General features: G+C 40.7%; 20 non-coding genes across 20 annotated transcripts; 6 read left to right on the plus strand and 14 right to left on the minus strand.

The window, feature by feature from the left end:
- The first annotated feature begins 205 nt into the window (after window positions 1-205).
- Trnak-uuu (transfer RNA lysine (anticodon UUU)) lies at window positions 206-278 on the plus strand. The gene has a single exon. It is a non-coding gene; the product is annotated as a tRNA-Lys (tRNA).
- A 1349-nt stretch (window positions 279-1627) lies between these two features.
- Window positions 1628-1700, plus strand: Trnak-uuu (transfer RNA lysine (anticodon UUU)). Its single transcript has one exon. It is a non-coding gene; the product is annotated as a tRNA-Lys (tRNA).
- Window positions 1701-2348: 648 nt separating this feature from the next.
- On the plus strand, window positions 2349-2421 carry Trnak-uuu (transfer RNA lysine (anticodon UUU)). The gene has a single exon. It is a non-coding gene; the product is annotated as a tRNA-Lys (tRNA).
- A 403-nt stretch (window positions 2422-2824) lies between these two features.
- Window positions 2825-2897, minus strand: Trnak-uuu (transfer RNA lysine (anticodon UUU)). Its single transcript has one exon. It is a non-coding gene; the product is annotated as a tRNA-Lys (tRNA).
- A 480-nt stretch (window positions 2898-3377) lies between these two features.
- Trnak-uuu (transfer RNA lysine (anticodon UUU)) lies at window positions 3378-3450 on the minus strand. The gene has a single exon. It is a non-coding gene; the product is annotated as a tRNA-Lys (tRNA).
- A 648-nt stretch (window positions 3451-4098) lies between these two features.
- On the minus strand, window positions 4099-4171 carry Trnak-uuu (transfer RNA lysine (anticodon UUU)). Its single transcript has one exon. It is a non-coding gene; the product is annotated as a tRNA-Lys (tRNA).
- Window positions 4172-5520: 1349 nt separating this feature from the next.
- On the minus strand, window positions 5521-5593 carry Trnak-uuu (transfer RNA lysine (anticodon UUU)). Its single transcript has one exon. It is a non-coding gene; the product is annotated as a tRNA-Lys (tRNA).
- A 230-nt stretch (window positions 5594-5823) lies between these two features.
- Trnak-uuu (transfer RNA lysine (anticodon UUU)) lies at window positions 5824-5896 on the minus strand. The gene has a single exon. It is a non-coding gene; the product is annotated as a tRNA-Lys (tRNA).
- Window positions 5897-6124: 228 nt separating this feature from the next.
- On the minus strand, window positions 6125-6197 carry Trnak-uuu (transfer RNA lysine (anticodon UUU)). Its single transcript has one exon. It is a non-coding gene; the product is annotated as a tRNA-Lys (tRNA).
- Window positions 6198-6846: 649 nt separating this feature from the next.
- Trnak-uuu (transfer RNA lysine (anticodon UUU)) lies at window positions 6847-6919 on the minus strand. The gene has a single exon. It is a non-coding gene; the product is annotated as a tRNA-Lys (tRNA).
- A 648-nt stretch (window positions 6920-7567) lies between these two features.
- On the minus strand, window positions 7568-7640 carry Trnak-uuu (transfer RNA lysine (anticodon UUU)). The gene has a single exon. It is a non-coding gene; the product is annotated as a tRNA-Lys (tRNA).
- A 1349-nt stretch (window positions 7641-8989) lies between these two features.
- Window positions 8990-9062, minus strand: Trnak-uuu (transfer RNA lysine (anticodon UUU)). The gene has a single exon. It is a non-coding gene; the product is annotated as a tRNA-Lys (tRNA).
- Window positions 9063-10563: 1501 nt separating this feature from the next.
- On the minus strand, window positions 10564-10636 carry Trnak-uuu (transfer RNA lysine (anticodon UUU)). The gene has a single exon. It is a non-coding gene; the product is annotated as a tRNA-Lys (tRNA).
- Window positions 10637-12137: 1501 nt separating this feature from the next.
- Trnak-uuu (transfer RNA lysine (anticodon UUU)) lies at window positions 12138-12210 on the minus strand. The gene has a single exon. It is a non-coding gene; the product is annotated as a tRNA-Lys (tRNA).
- A 228-nt stretch (window positions 12211-12438) lies between these two features.
- Trnak-uuu (transfer RNA lysine (anticodon UUU)) lies at window positions 12439-12511 on the minus strand. The gene has a single exon. It is a non-coding gene; the product is annotated as a tRNA-Lys (tRNA).
- Window positions 12512-13118: 607 nt separating this feature from the next.
- Trnak-uuu (transfer RNA lysine (anticodon UUU)) lies at window positions 13119-13191 on the minus strand. The gene has a single exon. It is a non-coding gene; the product is annotated as a tRNA-Lys (tRNA).
- A 494-nt stretch (window positions 13192-13685) lies between these two features.
- Window positions 13686-13758, minus strand: Trnak-uuu (transfer RNA lysine (anticodon UUU)). The gene has a single exon. It is a non-coding gene; the product is annotated as a tRNA-Lys (tRNA).
- A 1040-nt stretch (window positions 13759-14798) lies between these two features.
- On the plus strand, window positions 14799-14871 carry Trnak-uuu (transfer RNA lysine (anticodon UUU)). The gene has a single exon. It is a non-coding gene; the product is annotated as a tRNA-Lys (tRNA).
- Window positions 14872-16206: 1335 nt separating this feature from the next.
- Window positions 16207-16279, plus strand: Trnak-uuu (transfer RNA lysine (anticodon UUU)). Its single transcript has one exon. It is a non-coding gene; the product is annotated as a tRNA-Lys (tRNA).
- A 648-nt stretch (window positions 16280-16927) lies between these two features.
- Window positions 16928-17000, plus strand: Trnak-uuu (transfer RNA lysine (anticodon UUU)). The gene has a single exon. It is a non-coding gene; the product is annotated as a tRNA-Lys (tRNA).
- Window positions 17001-22617: the final 5617 nt, after the last annotated feature.

Below are 22617 nucleotides of genomic sequence, written 5' to 3' on the forward strand. Positions count from 1 at the left end.
ATTTTAAAAAAGATCAAGCATTAAATAATACGCAGACCGTAGCCCGGTTACCACAGCCGGTGGAGCGTCTTTGTTCTGGGAAGATTAGATTGTATACAGCTGGTGTTGGACATAGCACAATGCACAAACACACTTATAATTGTATTAGCTGCAAAATTTTTCATTTTTATCATCCGTTATGTCTTTTGTTTTAACGCGGACCGTAGCCCGGTTAGCTCAGTCGGTATAGCGTTGGACTTTTAATCCAACGGTCAAGGGTTCAAGTCCCTTATCGGGCGCCTTTTTTTGCGGGAAGGATCTATGTGTAAAAAAGATCACGCAGTAAAGAATATGTCTTTAGTTCCAACGCAGACGTAGCCCGGTTACCACAGCCGCTGGAGCGTCTTTGTTCCGAGAAGAATAGATTGTATATAGCTGGCGATGGACATAGCACAATGCACAAACACACTTATAATTGTATTAGCTGCTAAATCATTGATTTTTATCATCAGTCATGTCTTTTGTTTGACTGTACACCGTAGCCCGGTTACCACAGCCGGTGGAGCGTCTTTGTTCCGGGAAGATTAGATTGTGTATAGCTGGTGTTGGACCTAGCAAATTGCACAAAGACACTTATAATTGTATTAGCTGCTAAATCATTGACTTTTATCATCCGTTATGTCTTTGGTTTTAATGCAGACCGTAGCCCAGTTAGCTCAATCGGTAGAGTGTTGAAGTTTTCATCCAACGATCAAGGAGTCAAGTGCGCTATCGGGCGCCCCTTTGTTCCGGAATAGTTCAATTTGTAAACATAAATCACGCTGAGAAGATTAACGTTAGATTGTGTATAGCTGGTGTTGGACATAGCACAATGCACAATCACACTTATAATTGTATTAGCTGCTTAATAAACAGATTCCGACGATCCGGTATATGTTTCGTTTAACGCGGACCGTAGCCCGGTTAGCTCAGTCGGTAGAGTTACCTCAGTCGGTAGAGCGTCTTTGTTCCGGGAAGATTGAATTGTGTATAGATGGCGTTGGACATAGCAAATTGCACAAACACACTTATAATTGTATTAGCTGCTAAATCATTGACTTTTATCATCCGTTATGTCTTTGGTTTTAATGCAGACCGTAGCCCAGTTAGCTCAATCGGTAGAGTGTTGAAATTTTTATCCAACGATCAAGGAGTCAAGTGCGCTATCGGGCGCCTCTTTGTTCCGGAAAGGTTCAATTTGTAAAAATAGATCACGCTGAGAAGATTAACGTTTGATTGTGTATAGCTGGCGTTGGACATAGCACAATGCACAAACGCACCTATTTATAATTGTATTAGCTGCTAAATCATTCATTTTTATCATCTGTTATGTCTTTTTATTTTAATGCGGACCGTAGCACGGTTAGCTTAATCGGTAGAGTGTTGAACTTTTTATCCAACGATCAAGGAGTCAAGTGCGCTATCGGGCGCATCTTTGTTCCGGAAAGGTTCAATTTGTAAAAATAGGTCACGCTGAGAAGATCAACGTTAGATTGTGTATAGCTGGTGTTGGACATAGCACAATGCACAAACACACTTATAATTGTATTAGCTGCAAAATCATTGATTTTTATCATCCGTTATGTGTTTTGCTTTAATGCGGACCGTGGCCCGGTTAGCTCAGTCGGTAGAGCGTTGGACTTTTAATCCAACGGTCAAGGGTTCAAGTCCCTTATCGGGCGCCTCTTTGTTCCGGGAAGGTTCAATTTTAAAAAAGATCAAGCATTAAATAATACGCAGACCGTAGCCCGGTTACCACAGCCGGTGGAGCGTCTTTGTTCCGGGAAGATTAGATTGTGTATAAGCTGGCGTTGGACATAGCACAATGCATAAACACACTTATTTATACTTGTATTAGCTGCTAAATCATTCATTTTTATCATTTGTTATGTCTTTTGTTTTAATGCAGACCGTAGACGGTTAGATCAATCGGTAGAGTGTTGAACTTTTTATCCAACGATCAAGTAGTCAAGTGCGCTATCGGGCGCCTCTTTGTTCCGGAAAGGTTCAATTTGTAAAAATAAATCACGCTGAGAAGATTCACGTTAGATTGTGTATAACTGGTGTTGGACATTGCACAATGCACAAACCCACTTATAATTGCATTAGCTGCTTAATAAACAGATTCCGACGATCCGGTATGTGTTTCGTTTAACGCGGACCGTGGCCCGGTTAGCTCAGTCGATAGAGCGTCTTTGTTCCGGGAAGATTGGATTGTGTATAGATGGCGTTGGACATATCACAATGCAGAAACACACTTATATGTGTATTAGCTGCTAAAACATTGATTTTTACCATGTGTTATATCTTTTGTTTCAATTCACACCGTAGCCCGGTTAGCTCAGTCGGTAGAGCGTTGGACTTTTAATCCGACGGTCAAGGATTCAAGTCCCTTATCGGGCGCCTCTTTGTTTCGGGAAGGTTCAATTTGTAAAAATTAACACGCATTAAAGAATACGCAGCCGTAGCCCGGTTACCACAGCCGGTGGAGCGTCTTTGTTCCGGGAAGATTAGATTGCGTATAACTGGCGTTGGACATAGCACAATGCACAAACACACTTATAATTGTATTAGCTGCTAAATCATCGATTTTTATCGTCCTTTATGTCTTTTGTTTTAATGCAGACGGTAGCCCGGTTAGCTCAATCGGTAGAGTGTTAAACTTTTTATCCAACGATCAAGGAGTTCTTCTCGGAACAAAGACGCTCCAGCGGCTGTGGTAACCGGGCTACGTCTGCGTTGGAACTAAGGACATATTCTTTACTGCGTGATCTTTTTTACAAATAGATTCTTCCCGCAAAAAAGGCGCCCGATAAGGGACTTGAACCCTTGACCGTTGGATTAAAAGTCCAACGCTCTACCGACTGAGCTAACCGGGCTACGGTACGCGTTAAAACAAAAGACATAACGGATGATAAGAATGAAAATTTTTGCAGCTAATACAATTATAAGTGTGTTTGTGCATTGTGCTATGTCCAACACCAGCTGTATACAATCTAACGTTAATCTTCTCAGCGTGATCTATTTTTACAAATTGAAATTTTCCGGAACAAAGAGGCGCCCGATAGCGCACTTGACTCCTTGATCGTTGGATAAAAAGTTTAACACTCTACCGATTGAGCTAACCGGGCTACCGTCTGCATTAAAACAAAAGACATAAAGGACGATAAAAATCAATGATTTAGCAGCTAATACAATTATAAGTGTGTTTGTGCATTGTGCTATGTCCAACGCCAGTTATACGCAATCTAATCTTCCCGGAACAAAGACGCTCCACCGGCTGTGGTAACCGGGCTACGGCTGCGTATTCTTTAATGCGTGTTAATTTTTACAAATTGAACCTTCCCGAAACAAAGAGGCGCCCGATAAGGGACTTGAACCCTTGACCGTCGGATTAAAAGTCCAACGCTCTACCGACTGAGCTAACCGGGCTACGGTGTGAATTGAAACAAAAGATATAACACATGGTAAAAATCAATGTTTTAGCAGCTAATACACATATAAGTGTGTTTCTGCATTGTGATATGTCCAACGCCATCTATACACAATCCAATCTTCCCGGAACAAAGACGCTCTATCGACTGAGCTAACCGGGCCACGGTCCGCGTTAAACGAAACACATACCGGATCGTCGGAATCTGTTTATTAAGCAGCTAATGCAATTATAAGTGGGTTTGTGCATTGTGCAATGTCCAACACCAGTTATACACAATCTAACGTGAATCTTCTCAGCGTGATTTATTTTTACAAATTGAACTTTTCCGGAACAAAGAGGCGCCCGATAGCGCACTTGACTACTTGATCGTTGGATAAAAAGTTCAACACTCTACCGATTGATCTAACCGTCTACGGTCTGCATTAAAACAAAAGACATAACAAATGATAAAAATGAATGATTTAGCAGCTAATACAAGTATAAATAAGTGTGTTTATGCATTGTGCTATGTCCAACGCCAGCTTATACACAATCTAATCTTCCCGGAACAAAGACGCTCCACCGGCTGTGGTAACCGGGCTACGGTCTGCGTATTATTTAATGCTTGATCTTTTTTAAAATTGAACCTTCCCGGAACAAAGAGGCGCCCGATAAGGGACTTGAACCCTTGACCGTTGGATTAAAAGTCCAACGCTCTACCGACTGAGCTAACCGGGCCACGGTCCGCGTTAAAGCAAAACACATAACGGATGATAAAAATCAATGATTTTGCAGCTAATACAATTATAAGTGTGTTTGTGCATTGTGCTATGTCCAACACCAGCTATACACAATCTAACGTTGATCTTCTCAGCGTGACCTATTTTTACAAATTGAACCTTTCCGGAACAAAGATGCGCCCGATAGCGCACTTGACTCCTTGATCGTTGGATAAAAAGTTCAACACTCTACCGATTAAGCTAACCGTGCTACGGTCCGCATTAAAATAAAAAGACATAACAGATGATAAAAATGAATGATTTAGCAGCTAATACAATTATAAATAGGTGCGTTTGTGCATTGTGCTATGTCCAACGCCAGCTATACACAATCAAACGTTAATCTTCTCAGCGTGATCTATTTTTACAAATTGAACCTTTCCGGAACAAAGAGGCGCCCGATAGCGCACTTGACTCCTTGATCGTTGGATAAAAATTTCAACACTCTACCGATTGAGCTAACTGGGCTACGGTCTGCATTAAAACCAAAGACATAACGGATGATAAAAGTCAATGATTTAGCAGCTAATACAATTATAAGTGTGTTTGTGCAATTTGCTATGTCCAACGCCATCTATACACAATTCAATCTTCCCGGAACAAAGACGCTCTACCGACTGAGGTAACTCTACCGACTGAGCTAACCGGGCTACGGTCCGCGTTAAACGAAACATATACCGGATCGTCGGAATCTGTTTATTAAGCAGCTAATACAATTATAAGTGTGATTGTGCATTGTGCTATGTCCAACACCAGCTATACACAATCTAACGTTAATCTTCTCAGCGTGATTTATGTTTACAAATTGAACTATTCCGGAACAAAGGGGCGCCCGATAGCGCACTTGACTCCTTGATCGTTGGATGAAAACTTCAACACTCTACCGATTGAGCTAAATGGGCTACGGTCTGCATTAAAACCAAAGACATAACGGATGATAAAAGTCAATGATTTAGCAGCTAATACAATTATAAGTGTCTTTGTGCAATTTGCTATGTCCAACACCAGCTATACACAATCTAATCTTCCCGGAACAAAGACGCTCCACCGGCTGTGGTAACCGGGCTACGGTGTGCAGTCAAACAAAAGACATGACTGATGATAAAAATCAATGATTTAGCAGCTAATACAATTATAAGTGTGTTTGTGCATTGTGCTATGTCCATCGCCAGCTATATACAATCTATTCTTCTCGGAACAAAGACGCTCCAGCGGCTGTGGTAACCGGGCTACGTCTGCGTTGGAACTAAAGACATATTCTTTACTGCGTGATCTTTTTTACAAATAGATCCTTCCCGCAAAAAAAGGCGCCCGACAAGGGACTTGAACCCTTGACCGTTGGATTAAAAGTCCAACGCTCTACCGACTGAGCTAACCGGGCTACGGTACGCGTTAAAACAAAAGACATAACGGATGATAAGAATGAAAATTTTTGCAATAAGTGTGTTTGTGCATTGTGCTATGTCCATCGCCAGCTATACACAATCTAATCTTCTCGGAACAAAGACGCTACAGCGGCTGTGGTAACCGGGCTACGTCTGCGTTGGAACTAGGGACATATTCTTTACTGCGTAATCTTTTTTACACATAGATCCTTCCCGCAAAAAAAGGCGCCCGATAAGGGACTTGAACCCTTGACCGTTGGATTAAAAGTCCAACGCTATACCGACTGAGCTAACCGGGCTACGGTCCGCGTTAAAACAAAAGACATAACGGATGATAAAAATGAAAAATTTTGCAGCTAATACAATTATAAGTGTGTTTGTGCATTGTGCTATGTCCAACACCAGCTGTATACAATCTAATCTTCCCAGAACAAAGACGCTCCACCGGCTGTGGTAACCGGGCTACGGTCTGCGTATTATTTAATGCTTGATCTTTTTTAAAATTGAACCTTCCCGGAACAAAGAGGCGCCCGATAAGGGACTTGAACCCTTGACCGTTGGATTAAAAGTCCAACGCTCTACCGACTGGGCTAACCGGGCCACGGTCCGCATTAAAGCAAAAGACATAACGGATGGTAAAAATCAATGTTTTAGCAGCTAAGACACATATAAGTGTGTTTCTGCATTGTGATATGTCCAACGCCATCTATACACAATCCAATCTTCCCGGAACAAAGACGCTCTACCGACTGAGCTAACCGGGCCACGGTCCGCGTTAAACGAAACACATACCGGATCGTCGGAATCTGTTTATTAAGCAGCTAATACAATTATAAGTGTGTTTGTGCATTGTGCAATGTCCAACACCAGTTATACACAATCTAACGTGAATCTTCTCAGCGTGATTTATTTTTACAAATTGAACCTTTCCGGAACAAAGAGGCGCCCGATAACGCACTTGACTACTTGATCGTTGGATAAAAAGTTCAACACTCTACCGATTGATCTAACCGTCTACGGTCTGCATTAAAACAAAAGACATAACAAATGATAAAAATGAATGATTTAGCAGCTAATACAAGTATAAATAAGTGTGTTTATGCATTGTGCTATGTCCAACGCCCGCTTATACACAATCTAATCTTCCCGGAACAAAGACGCTCCACCGGCTGTGGTAACCGGGCTACGGTCTGCGTATTAATTAATGCGTGATCTTTTTTACAAATTGAACCTTCCCGGAACAAAGAGGCGCCCGATAAGGGACTTGAACCCTTGACCGTTGGATTAAAAGTCCAACGCTCTACCGACTGAGCTAACCGGGCTACGGTCTGAATTAAAACAAAAGATATAACACATGGTAAAAATCAATGTTTTAGCAGCTAATACACATATAAGTGTGTTTCTGCATTGTGATATGTCCAACGCCATCTATACACAATCCAATCTTCCCGGAACAAAGACGCTCTACCGACTGAGCTAACCGGGCTACGGTCCGCGTTAAACGAAACACATACCGGATCGTCGGAATCTGTTTATTAAGCAGCTAATGCAACTATAAGTGTGTTTGTGCATTGTGCAATGTCCAACACCAGTTATACACAATCTAACGTGAATCTTCTCAGCGTGATTTATTTTTACAAATTGAACCTTTCCGGAACAAAGAGGCGCCCGATAGCGCACTTGACTACTTGATCGTTGGATAAAAAGTTCAACACTCTACCGATTGATCTAACCGTCTACGGTCTGCATTAAAACAAAAGACATAACAAATGATAAAAATGAATGATTTAGCAGCTAATACAAGTATAAATAAGTGTGTTTATTCATTGTGCTATGTCCAACGCCAGCTTATACACAATCTAATCTTCCCGGAACAAAGACGCTCCACCGGCTGTGGTAACCGGGCTACGGTCTGCGTATTATTTAATGCTTGAACTTTTTTAAAATTGAACCTTCCCGGAACAAAGAGGCGCCCGATAAGGGACTTGAACCCTTGACCGTTGGATTAAAAGTCCAACGCTCTACCGACTGAGCTAACCGGGCCACGGTCCGCATTAAAGCAAAAGACATAACGGATGATAAAAATCAATGATTTTGCAGCTAAAACAATTATAAGTGTGTTTGTGCATTGTGCTATGTCCAACACCAGCTATACACAATCTAACGTTGATCTTCTCAGCGTGACCTATTTTTACAAATTGAACCTTTCCGGAACAAAGATGCGCCCGATAGCGCACTTGACTCCTTGATCGTTGGATAAAAAGTTCAACACTCTACCGATTAAGCTAACCGTGCTACGGTCCGCATTAAAATAAAAAGACATAACAGATGATAAAAATGAATGATTTAGCAGCTAATACAATTATAAATAGGTGTGTTTGTGCATTGTGCTATGTCCAACGCCAGCTATACACAATCAAACGTTAATCTTCTCAGCGTGATCTATTTTTACAAATTGAACCTTTCCGGAACAAAGAGGCGCCCGATAGCGCACTTGACTCCTTGATCGTTGGATAAAAATTTCAACACTCTACCGATTGAGCTAACTGGGCTACGGTCTGCATTAAAACCAAAGACATAACGGATGATAAAAGTCAATGATTTAGCAGCTAATACAATTATAAGTGTGTTTGTGCAATTTGCTATGTCCAACGCCATCTATACACAATTCAATCTTCCCGGAACAAAGACGCTCTACCGACTGAGGTAACTCTACCGACTGAGCTAACCGGGCTACGGTCCGCGTTAAACGAAACATATACCGGATCGTCGGAATCTGTTTATTAAGCAGCTAATACAATTATAAGTGTGATTGTGCATTGTGCTATGTCCAACACCAGCTATACACAATCTAACGTTAATCTTCTCAGCGTGATTTATGTTTACAAATTGAACTATTCCGGAACAAAGGGGCGCCCGATAGCGCACTTGACTCCTTGATCGTTGGATGAAAACTTCAACACTCTACCGATTGAGCTAACTGGGCTACGGTCTGCATTAAAACCAAAGACATAACGGATGATAAAAGTCAATGATTTAGCAGCTAATACAATTATAAGTGTCTTTGTGCAATTTGCTATGTCCAACACCAGCTATACACAATCTAATCTTCCCGGAACAAAGACGCTCCACCGGCTGTGGTAACCGGGCTACGGTGTGCAGTCAAACAAAAGACATGACTGATGATAAAAATCAATGATTTAGCAGCTAATACAATTATAAGTGTGTTTGTGCATTGTGCTATGTCCATCGCCAGCTATATACAATCTATTCTTCTCGGAACAAAGACGCTCCAGCGGCTGTGGTAACCGGGCTACGTCTGCGTTGGAACTAAGGACATATTCTTTACTGCGTGATCTTTTTTACAAATAGATCTTTCCCGCAAAAAAAGGCGCCCGATAAGGGACTTGAACCCTTGACCGTTGGATTAAAAGTCCAACGCTCTACCGACTGAGCTAACCGGGCTACGGTACGCGTTAAAACAAAAGACATAACGGATGATAAGAATGAAAATTTTTGCAATAAGTGTGTTTGTGCATTGTGCTATGTCCATCGCCAGCTATACACAATCTAATCTTCTCGGAACAAAGACGCTACAGCGGCTGTGGTAACCGGGCCACGGTCCGCATTAAAGCAAAAGACATAACGGATGATAAAAATCAATGATTTTGCAGCTAAAACAATTATAAGTGTGTTTGTGCATTGTGCTATGTCCAACACCAGCTATACACAATCTAACGTTGATCTTCTCAGCGTGACCTATTTTTACAAATTGAACCTTTCCGGAACAAAGATGCGCCCGATAGCGCACTTGACTCCTTGATCGTTGGATAAAAAGTTCAACACTTTACCGATTAAGCTAACCGTGCTACGGTCCGCATTAAAATAAAAAGACATAACAGATGATAAAAATGAATGATTTAGCAGCTAATACAATTATAAATAGGTGTGTTTGTGCATTGTGCTATGTCCAACGCCAGCTATACACAATCAAACGTTAATCTTCTCAGCGTGATCTATTTTTACAAATTGAACCTTTCCGGAACAAAGAGGCGCCCGATAGCGCACTTGACTCCTTGATCGTTGGATAAAAATTTCAACACTCTACCGATTGAGCTAACTGGGCTACGGTCTGCATTAAAACCAAAGACATAACGGATGATAAAAGTCAATGATTTAGCAGCTAATACAATTATAAGTGTGTTTGTGCAATTTGCTATGTCCAACGCCATCTATACACAATTCAATCTTCCCGGAACAAAGACGCTCTACCGACTGAGGTAACTCTACCGACTGAGCTAACCGGGCTACGGTCCGCGTTAAACGAAACATATACCGGATCGTCGGAATCTGTTTATTAAGCAGCTAATACAATTATAAGTGTGATTGTGCATTGTGCTATGTCCAACACCAGCTATACACAATCTAACGTTAATCTTCTCAGCGTGATTTATGTTTACAAATTGAACTATTCCGGAACAAAGGGGCGCCCGATAGCGCACTTGACTCCTTGATCGTTGGATGAAAACTTCAACACTCTACCGATTGAGCTAACTGGGCTACGGTCTGCATTAAAACCAAAGACATAACGGATGATAAAAGTCAATGATTTAGCAGCTAATACAATTATAAGTGTCTTTGTGCAATTTGCTATGTCCAACACCAGCTATACACAATTTAATCTTCCCGGAACAAAGACGCTCCACCGGCTGTGGTAACCGGGCTACGGTGTGCAGTCAAACAAAAGACATGACTGATGATAAAAATCAATGATTTAGCAGCTAATACAATTATAAGTGTGTTTGTGCATTGTGCTATGTCCATCGCCAGCTATATACAATCTATTCTTCTCGGAACAAAGACGCTCCAGCGGCTGTGGTAACCGGGCTACGTCTGCGTTGGAACTAAGGACATATTCTTTACTGCGTGATCTTTTTTACAAATAGATCTTTCCCGCAAAAAAAGGCGCCCGATAAGGGACTTGAACCCTTGACCGTTGGATTAAAAGTCCAACGCTCTACCGACTGAGCTAACCGGGCTACGGTACGCGTTAAAACAAAAGACATAACGGATGATAAGAATGAAAATTTTTGCAATAAGTGTGTTTGTGCATTGTGCTATGTCCATCGCCAGCTATACACAATCTAATCTTCTCGGAACAAAGACGCTACAGCGGCTGTGGTAACCGGGCCACGGTCCGCATTAAAGCAAAAGACATAACGGATGATAAAAATCAATGATTTTGCAGCTAAAACAATTATAAGTGTGTTTGTGCATTGTGCTATGTCCAACACCAGCTATACACAATCTAACGTTGATCTTCTCAGCGTGACCTATTTTTACAAATTGAACCTTTCCGGAACAAAGATGCGCCCGATAGCGCACTTGACTCCTTGATCGTTGGATAAAAAGTTCAACACTCTACCGATTAAGCTAACCGTGCTACGGTCCGCATTAAAATAAAAAGACATAACAGATGATAAAAATGAATGATTTAGCAGCTAATACAATTATAAATAGGTGTGTTTGTGCATTGTGCTATGTCCAACGCCAGCTATACACAATCAAACGTTAATCTTCTCAGCGTGATCTATTTTTACAAATTGAACCTTTCCGGAACAAAGAGGCGCCCGATAGCGCACTTGACTCCTTGATCGTTGGATAAAAATTTCAACACTCTACCGATTGAGCTAACTGGGCTACGGTCTGCATTAAAACCAAAGACATAACGGATGATAAAAGTCAATGATTTAGCAGCTAATACAATTATAAGTGTGTTTGTGCAATTTGCTATGTCCAACGCCATCTATACACAATTCAATCTTCCCGGAACAAAGACGCTCTACCGACTGAGGTAACTCTACCGACTGAGCTAACCGGGCTACGGTCCGCGTTAAACGAAACATATACCGGATCGTCGGAATCTGTTTATTAAGCAGCTAATACAATTATAAGTGTGATTGTGCATTGTGCTATGTCCAACACCAGCTATACACAATCTAACGTTAATCTTCTCAGCGTGATTTATGTTTACAAATTGAACTATTCCGGAACAAAGGGGCGCCCGATAGCGCACTTGACTCCTTGATCGTTGGATGAAAACTTCAACACTCTACCGATTGAGCTAACTGGGCTACGGTCTGCATTAAAACCAAAGACATAACGGATGATAAAAGTCAATGATTTAGCAGCTAATACAATTATAAGTGTCTTTGTGCAATTTGCTATGTCCAACACCAGCTATACACAATCTAATCTTCCCGGAACAAAGACGCTCCACCGGCTGTGGTAACCGGGCTACGGTGTGCAGTCAAACAAAAGACATGACTGATGATAAAAATCAATGATTTAGCAGCTAATACAATTATAGGTGTGTTTGTGCATTGTGCTATGTCCATCGCCAGCTATATACAATCTATTCTTCTCGGAACAAAGACGCTCCAGCGGCTGTGGTAACCGGGCTACGTCTGCGTTGGAACTAAGGACATATTCTTTACTGCGTGATCTTTTTTACAAATAGATCCTTCCCGCAAAAAAAGGCGCCCGATAAGGGACTTGAACCCTTGACCGTTGGATTAAAAGTCCAACGCTATACCGACTGAGCTAACCGGGCTACGGTCCGCGTTAAAACAAAAGACATAACGGATGATAAAAATGAAAAATTTTGCAGCTAATACAATTATGGGTGTGTTTGTGCATTGTGCTATGTCCAACACCAGCTGTATACAATCTAATCTTCCCGGAACAAAGACGCTCCACCGGCTGTGGTAACCGGGCTACGGTCTGCGTATTATTTAATGCTTGATCTTTTTTAAAATTGAACCTTCCCGGAACAAAGAGGCGCCCGATAAGGGACTTGAACCCTTGACCGTTGGATTAAAAGTCCAACGCTCTACCGACTGAGCTAACCGGGCCACGGTCCGTATAAAGCAAAAGACATAACGGATGGTAAAAATCAATGTTTTAGCAGCTAATACACATATAAGTGCGTTTCTGCATTGTGATATGTCCAACGCCATCTATACACAATCCAATCTTCCCGGAACAAAGACGCTCTACCGACTGAGCTAACCGGGCCACGGTCCGCGTTAAACGAAACACATACCGGATCGTCGGAATCTGTTTATTAAGCAGCTAATACAATTATCACAATCTAACGTGAATCTTCTCAGCGTGATTTATTTTTACAAATTGAACCTTTCCGGAACAAAGAGGCGCCCGATAGCGCACTTGACTACTTGATCGTTGGATAAAAAGTTCAACACTCTACCGATTGATCTAACCGTCTACGGTCTGCATTAAAACAAAAGACATAACAAATGATAAAAATGAATGATTTAGCAGCTAATACAAGTATAAATAAGTGTGTTTATGCATTGTGCTATGTCCAACGCCAGCTTATACACAATCTAATCTTCCCGGAACAAAGACGCTCCACCGGCTGTGGTAACCGGGCTACGGTCTGCGTATTATTTAATGCGTGATCTTTTTTACAAATTGAACCTTCCCGGAACAAAGAGGCGCCCGATAAGGGACTTGAACCCTTGACCGTTGGATTAAAAGTCCAACGCTCTACCGACTGAGCTAACCGGGCCACGGTCCGCATTAAAGCAAAAGACATAACGGATGATAAAAATCAATGATTTTGCAGCTAATACAATTATAAGTGTGTTTGTGCATTGTGCTATGTCCAACACCAGCTATACACAATCTAACGTCAATCTTCTCAGCGTGACCATATTTTCACAAATTGAAACTTTCCGGAACAAAGAGGCGCCCGATAGCGCACTTGACTCCTTGATCGTTGGATAAAAAGTTTAACACTCTACCGATTGAGCTAACCGGGCTACCGTCGGCATTAAAACAAAAGACATAACGGACGATAAAAATCAATGATTTAGCAGCTAATACAATTATAAGTGTGTTTGTGCATTGTGCTATGTCCAACGCCAGCTATACGCAATCTAATCTTCTCGGAACAAAGACGCTCCAGCGGCTGTGGTAACCGGGCTACGTCTGCGTTGGAACTAAGGACATATTCTTTACTGCGTGATCTTTTTTACAAATAGATTCTTCCCGCAAAAAAGGCGCCCGATAAGGGACTTGAACCCTTGACCGTTGGATTAAAAGTCCAACGCTCTACCGACTGAGCTAACCGGGCTACGGTACGCGTTAAAACAAAAGACATAACGGATGATAAGAATGAAAATTTTTGCAGCTAATACAATTATAAGTGTGTATAGATTGTGTATAGATGGCGTTGGACATAGCAAATTGCACAAACACACTTATAATTGTATTAGCTGCTAAATCATTGACTTTTATCATCCGTTATGTCTTTGGTTTTAATGCAGACCGTAGCCCAGTTAGCTCAATCAAAAGATTAACGTTAGATTGTGTATAGCTGGTGTTGGACATAGCACAATGCACAATCACACTTATAATTGTATTAGCTGCTTAATAAACAGATTCCGACGATCCGGTATATGTTTCGTTTAACGCGGACCGTAGCCCGGTTAGCTCAGTCGGTAGAGTTACCTCAGTCGGTAGAGCGTCTTTGTTCCGGGAAGATTGGATTGTGTATAGATGGCGTTGGACATAGCAAATTGCACAAACACACTTATAATTGTATTAGCTGCTAAATCATTGACTTTTATCATCCGTTATGTCTTTGGTTTTAATGCAGACCGTAGCCCAGTTAGCTCAATCGGTAGAGTGTTGAAATTTTTATCCAACGATCAAGGAGTCAAGTGCGCTATCGGGCGCCTCTTTGTTCCGGAAAGGTTCAATTTGTAAAAATAGATCACGCTGAGAAGATTAACGTTTGATTGTGTATAGCTGGCGTTGGACATAGCACAATGCACAAACACACCTATTTATAATTGTATTAGCTGCTAAATCATTCATTTTTATCATCTGTTATGTCTTTTTGTTTTAATGCGGACCGTAGCACGGTTAGCTTAATCGGTAGAGTGTTGAAATTTTTATCCAACGATCAAGGAGTCAAGTGCGCTATCGGGCGCCTCTTTGTTCCGGAAAGGTTCAATTTGTAAAAATAGGTCACGCTGAGAAGATCAACGTTAGATTGTGTATAGCTGGTGTTTGACATAGCACAATGCACAAACACACTTATAATTGTATTAGCTGCAAAATCATTGATTTTTATCATCCGTTATGTCTTTTGCTTTAATGCGGACCGTGGCCCGGTTAGCTCAGTCGGTAGAGCGTTGGACTTTTAATCCAACGGTCAAGGGTTCAAGTCCCTTATCGGGCGCCTCTTTGTTCCGGGAAGGTTCAATTTTAAAAAAGATCAAGCATTAAATAATACGCAGACCGTAGCCCGGTTACCACAGCCGGTGGAGCGTCTTTGTTCCGAGAAGAATAGATTTTATATAGCTGGCGATGGACATGGCACAATGCACAAACACACTTATAATTGTATTAGCTGCTAAATCATTGATTTTTATCATCAGTCATGTCTTTTGTTTGACTGCACACCGTAGCCCGGTTACCACAGCCGGTGGAGCAACTTTGTTCCGGGAAGATTAGATTGTGTATAGCTGGTGTTGGACATAGCAAATTGCACAAAGACACTTATAATTGTATTAGCTGCTAAATCATTGACTTTTATCATCCGTTATGTCTTTGGTTTTAATGCAGACCGTAGCCCAGTTAGCTCAATCGGTAGAGTGTTGAAGTTTTCATCCAACGATCAAGGAGTCAAGTGCGCTATCGGGCGCCCCTTTGTTCCGGAATAGTTCAATTTGTAAAAATAAATCACGCTGAGAAGATTAACGTTAGATTGTGTATAGCTGGTGTTGGACATAGCACAATGCACAATCACACTTATAATTGTATTAGCTGCTTAATAAACAGATTCCGACGATCCGGTATATGTTTCGTCTAACGCGGACCGTAGCCCGGTTAGCTCAGTCGGTAGAGTTACTTCAGTCGGTAGAGCGTCTTTGTTCCGGGAAGATTGGATTGTGTATAGATGGCGTTGGACATAGCAAATTGCACAAACACACTTATAATTGTATTAGCTGCTAAATCATTGTCTTTTATCATCCGTTATGTCTTTGGTTTTAATGCAGACCGTAGCCCAGTTAGCTCAATCGGTAGAGTGTTGAAATTTTTATCCAACGATCAAGGAGTCAAGTGCGCTATCGGGCGCCTCTTTGTTCCGGAAAGGTTCAATTTGTAAAAATAGATCACGCTGAGAAGATTAACGTTTGATTGTGTATAGCTGGCGTTGGACATAGCACAATGCACAAACACACCTATTTATAATTGTATTAGCTGCTAAATCATTCATTTTTATCATCTGTTATGTCTTTTTGTTTTAATGCGGACCGTAGCACGGTTAGCTTAATCGGTAGAGTGTTGAACTTTTTATCCAACGATCAAGGAGTCAAGTGCGCTATCGGGCGCCTCTTTGTTCCGGAAAGGTTCAATTTGTAAAAATAGGTCACGCTGAGAAGATCAACGTTAGATTGTGTATAGCTGGTGTTGGACATAGCACAATGCACAAACACACTTATAATTGTATTAGCTGCAAAATCATTGATTTTTATCATCCGTTATGTCTTTTGCTTTAATGCGGACCGTGGCCCGGTTAGCTCAGTCGGTAGAGCGTTGGACTTTTAATCCAACGGTCAAGGGTTCAAGTCCCTTATCGGGCGCCTCTTTGTTTCGGGAAGGTTCAATTTGTAAAAATGAACACGCATTAAAGAATACTCAGCCGTAGCCCGGTTACCACAGCCGGTGGAGCGTCTTTGTTCCGGGAAGATTAGATTGTGTATAAGCTGGCGTTGGACATAGCACAATGCATAAACACACTTATTTATACTTGTATTAGCTGCTAAATCATTCATTTTTATCATTTGTTATGTCTTTTGTTTTAATGCAGACCGTAGACGGTTAGATCAATCGGTAGAGTGTTGAACTTTTTATCCAACGATCAAGTAGTCAAGTGCGCTATCGGGCGCCTCTTTGTTCCGGAAAGGTTCAATTTGTAAAAATAAATCACGCAGAGAAGATTCACGTTAGATTGTGTATAACTGGTGTTGGACATTGCACAATGCACAAACACACTTATAATTGTATTAGCTGCTCAATAAACAGATTCCGACGATCCGGTATGTGTTTCGTTTAACGCGGACCGTAGCCCGGTTAGCTCAGTCGGTAGAGCGTCTTTGTTCCGGGAAGATTGGATTGTGTATAGATGGCGTTGGACATATCACAATGCAGAAACACACTTATATGTGTATTAGCTGCTAAAACATTGATTTTTACCATGTGTTATATCTTTTGTTTCAATTCAGACCGTAGCCCGGTTAGCTCAGTCGGTAGAGCGTTGGACTTTTAATCCAACGGTCAAGGGTTCAAGTCCCTTATCGGGCGCCTCTTTGTTTCGGGAAGGTTCAATTTGTAAAAATTAACACGCATTAAAGAATACGCAGCCGTAGCCCGGTTACCACAGCCGGTGGAGCGTCTTTGTTCCGGGAAGATTAGATTGCGTATAGCTGGCGTTGGACATAGCACAATGCACAAACACACTTATAATTGTATTAGCTGCTAAATCATTGATTTTTATCGTCCGTTATGTCTTTTGTTTCAATGCAGACGGTAGCCCGGTTAGCTCAATCGGTAGAGTGTTAAACTTTTTATCCAACGATCAAGGAGTCAAGTGCGCTATCGGGCGCCTCTTTGTTCCGGAAAGTTTCAATTTGTAAAAATAGATCACGCTGAGAAGATTAACGTTAGATTGTATACAGCTGGTGTTGGACATAGCACAATGCACAAACACACTTATAATTGTATTAGCTGCAAAATTTTTCATTTTTATCATCCGTTATGTCTTTTGTTTTAACGCGGACCGTAGCCCGGTTAGCTCAGTCGGTATAGCGTTGGACTTTTTATCCAACTGTCAAGGGTTCAAGTCCCTTATCGGGCGCCTTTTTTTGCGGGAAGGATCTATTTGTAAAAAAGATTACGCAGTAAAGAATATGTCCTTAGTTCCAACGCAGACGTAGCCCGGTTACCACAGCCGCTGTAGCGTCTTTGTTCCGAGAAGATTAGATTGTGTATAGCTGGCGATGGACATAGCACAATGCACAAACACACTTATAATTGTATTAGCTGCTAAATCATTGATTTTTATCATCCGTTATGTATTTTGTTTTAATGCGCACCGTAGCCCGGTTAGCTCAGTCGGTAGAGCGTTGGACTTTTAATTAATTCTCGGCGAAAAAGACCTGTGCAAACAGCCTCACAGAACGTCGCACAACCTACCAACATAGTTGCTGATGTGACTGAAGTATCGACCTCTGAATCTGAATCCAAATGTCTGCGAGAGATCAAAGACTGGTCAGAATGTGAGGACGTCGAAAAGATCAGCCCGCTCAAAACACCACCATCGAGACCGGCCAGGCAATTGTTCCGACTCAAAGAAACATCCACCATCGGCAACACCCCGTTCAACCCGCCTTCAATGGGGAAAGCGTATGTTAAGGTGAAGATTCACAACATCGAGTCTTTTGATACAACAACATCATCGGTCTCCGAGGAAACACCAGATGAAACAACATCTGCTCCAGCATATCTGGAATCAAATATGCAGCCGCCAATTGTCGATCTGACCAGTAAACGTAGCAGGGAGGACACAACATCTACAGACTCGTCAACATCCAAAACTACCAACAAGAGAGCAGTAGGCAAAAAGAAAAAATAACAGTGAGTGCCTCAACCTAGGTTTCGACCGCGAACCATCAAAATTCCCTTCTCGTCTTTTCATTTCGGGCATGATATGTTACAATTTGGCCTTTAAACAAATTTCCCCGATCAAACGCCCAGTTGATGGCGTTAAATCTCAACTACGGTAATACCATCTAACAAGTAACGGAAGTGATGAAAGGAATTCTACCACAACACATGGTATACAAAATGGTGATCTCTATTACAAAGAGAATTGATCCATAAACTTCCGTCGGCACAGTCTGGGTATGAAGGCATTTGGGCTGGATTCCAGACTTGTCGTCCTGATCCGTAAAAAAAAAAAAAAAAAAAAAAAAAAAAAAAAAAAAAAAAAAAACGTTGGACTTTTAATCCAACGGCCAAGGGTGCGAGTCCCTTATCGGGCCCCTCTTTGTTCCGGGAAGGTTCAACACACTTATTTTATAATTGTATTAGCTGCTAAATCATTGATTTTTATCATCTGTTATGTCTTTTGTTTTAATGCAGACCGTAGCCCGGTTAGCTCAATCGGTAGAGTGTTGAACTTTTTATCAGTCAGTCAGTAATCAGTAGTTTATTTTCTCACCATACTAAATGCACACTTGATATACAAATTGCAATAAATAAATAAAAGGCATTTCAGGGTGAGGGGAGCCGCGAGAAACCAAATTTGGTTATCGAGCAGCGGCACCCATAAGCACAAGTCTAACAAGGAAATAATAACAAAAAAAAAGTCGAACTGTGTATATACAGTTCAATTCAATTAAAGAGTCCAGCTGCACACTAACACAAATGTATTTCTGTAACGTTTCGTCCGACCAGAGTCAGACTTCCTCAGACAAGCAGTTTACAACAAGTATCATATATACGTTAATTTGAAAATAAATATAAATACGTCAAGGCATTCCAACCAGGTATGCCCAGTAATCTCGCGTTTCAACAACAACAAAACAAGAAACGACTCCGTGCACCAATAATCGTAGTAGCCATGACGATAGCTGCGTTATGGTAAAGTCACAATGGTACCATTGTGAGGTGACTGTGGCCGTATGTAGAACATTGTATGGTGCAGGGCTACAGTTGTTTAGGTATCAATGGTAAAAATGAAGTTTCACGAACAGGAAGCCTACCAGTAGTATGGTATGCATGCAACGATAGTACCGGTAGTCATAAATAATTTAACCTTTTATGGTAAGAAGAAAATTGAACTTCAGTGTGTAACTGGAAGGCACATGATCAATGAATAAATGGTATTCTACAAAATCAAGGTAGGATTAAATTTCATGTGGAACTAACCACTTCATACAAAACATGGAAAAAGCAAAGGTAGGTAGGTTGATAAAAATCTAATGTCAGTCAATTTATGACATAACGATGCCAAATGTACAAAGATAAAAAAAACAATTTACAATCGAATATGGTTTAACATTAAAATGATGTTATTAAGGGTGCCAGAGACCAAGATCTTAGTAACTTAGATCGGGCTCAAATATTACCAATATATAACTGACTAAATTACATGACATCACAGTGCATGAACTATGCATGGTTTCTTCTTACACTAAAACGACAAGATCAACCCAGGAAATTGAAACAGAGCTCTACAATCGGAAACACTCCCTTTCGTCCACCTCAGAAAGGGAGTGCATATGTGAAAGTGCTAATCCATAATTATGAGAGGAGCGACTCACTATTTAGCGATTCAACAGATAAAATATTATCTGCCCCTGCACACTTGGAAAGTAACCAAACATTAACAAAAATCGTGGACATAACAGATTCAAACTTGGAAAATACGGATTTTAATACTAAAAGGATAAGACAAAGCACTTCATCGGAGTCGTCGTTCTCAACGATTCCAGAGGAGAAAAGAACACTGAAGAAAAAGAAATGACGTGAGTGCCAAATTTTTCTGTTTCGTTAAACACGTACCCTCGCTACGTCATATTATTGACATTAGATAAGTTTAAAGAAACGAATTATGTAAACAGCTACCACAAAGCTCAGTTATATTGAGTTGATTACTTACTTAATTTGTGCAATGGCATTAATCAAAATAGTATCTTTAAATTCAAATGGTTTTCAACATCGCTTGGATACTCTAAGAAATTTCATTGGACACGAGAGGCCTAATATCTTGTGTGTGCAAGAGGTGCACAGAATAGAAAAAACATCGGTCGCGCAGTGGGCGGAATCTTTGGGTTATAATGTATTCGTTAACACGCTGGACAAATTTGATAATTATTATACTAGCTTTAGACAAGGGACTCTGATCATGACAAAGTTTGAAAATACTATAATCCCGGCCACATATACAATTCATATACTGCATCGTCTGGATAGCATCGAAATTGAAATTGACAATAATGTAATCAAGATATTCAACGTATATGCACCAGCTCAGAATGGACCGGAGAAAACTAAATTATTTGAAAACTTGGTGGCAACCCTAAAAAACTATACCGACTCATACGACCTACTAATTGTAGGGGACTTCAATTGCGTTCTGGAACCACTCGACACGTTAATTACGAAAAACTTCAAACTACGGCCGCCAGAGAAAATACTTAAAAGTTTCATCCAAAACAATAATATATTTGATACCTACTGTAAAAAATACCCCCAAAAACAAATATTTACTCATTATTTCGGAAAACAAGGACGCAGGATTGACAACATCTACAACTCATATAATCCGCAACATTTGATATCACATATCGGGCACATACCAAACACTATAGCTGACCATCTCCTCTGTCCCACAATCAAATTAAAGCAAATCAAGAAAATCCGCTGGGGGAAAGGGACCTGGCGGAACAACCTAACGCTCTACCACGACCCTATCTTTATTAGTATTATAAAAAACGTATATGAACATGCTCTGGCCGACATGGAGAACTTTAACAATATACAAGATTGGTGGGATTATTTAAAAAACAAAATTAAAAAAGTTTCGATTGCTTACTCTAAAACCAAAACCCTGGACAAAAAAAAACAATATTGCCCGAATTCGTAAACAAATAGATGTCACCATCAATGAAGGCTTAGAGGGAAATGTAATTAAGATTGGAAATCTGAAAGCACAACTTAAATTAATGTTAGATGAGCGTAAACAATTGGATTTATTGATGGCTAATATGGAAAATTTAGAGAAAAATGAAAAACCAACAAGGATTTTCTACTCAAAAATAAAACAAAGAGCGAAACAAACTACTATAGAAAAACTAAAATCCAAACACAACACAATGACCTCAAACGAAGACGGGGTCATGTCGGAAATCGAAGAATTCTATACAGAGCTGTGGAAAAATGAAAATGAGCCAGATATACGCCACCAGAAATACTATCTTAAATTAATAGGCCAAACTCAAATAAACGAAGAAGACAACAACCTCCTTGAACAACCGGTTACCCGGGAAGAGATCTACAATGCAATACAATGACTGCGTAACAACAAAACTCCCGGCATCGATGGTCTTTCGAAAGAGTTTTATACTACATTCTGGGACATAATAAAAACGCAGCTTATACAACTAATAAATAATATATTACTTTTCGGCCCATTTCCCAAATCATCATCTATCGCTAAGGTAAAGTTACTATACAAGAAAAACGACGAGACGAAACTAAAAAACTGGCGACCTATTACCACTCTTAATATGGACTACAAAATCATCTCCAAAATCATAGTGAATCGTTTGGCCCCTATACTGAATAAAATTATAAGTCCCACACAAAAATGTTCCCTTTTGGATCGAAATATGTCGGATATCCATTATAACATCGATGCCGTCATAAGGCATTGTAAACAAAAGGAAATACCAGGAACCATCGTCCTAATTGATAACCTTAAAGCATTTGATCGAGTAAATCACAATTTTCTATTTCGAACCCTGCAATATATCGGACTCGGGAACAAGACTTTGAAAGCTAAAAAAAATATGTATCGCGACAATAAAACTATCGTAGACTTAAACGGTAGACTATCTAGAGAGATAAATATAAGGAGAGGCATAAAGCAAGGATGCCCCTTGAGTATGCTCCTTTACGCCGTTATAGTTGAACTTCTGGCAAGATCAATACGCGAAAATACAAACATACGCGGAATAAAGCTCGGACGCCATGAGTTTAAATTGGACCAGTTTGCAGATGACGTCACCTTCGCTGTACGAGACCAAAATTCAATTGCACAAATCTTCCAAGAACTATATAACTTCCAATTAGCTTCCGGACAACAAATTAATCAGGATAAGACAGAAATATTATGTATTACAAAAACATCCCA

Source organism: Styela clava, chromosome 2 (genome assembly GCF_964204865.1).
Source record: "Styela clava chromosome 2, kaStyClav1.hap1.2, whole genome shotgun sequence".
Classification (NCBI taxonomy): domain Eukaryota; kingdom Metazoa; phylum Chordata; class Ascidiacea; order Stolidobranchia; family Styelidae; genus Styela; species Styela clava.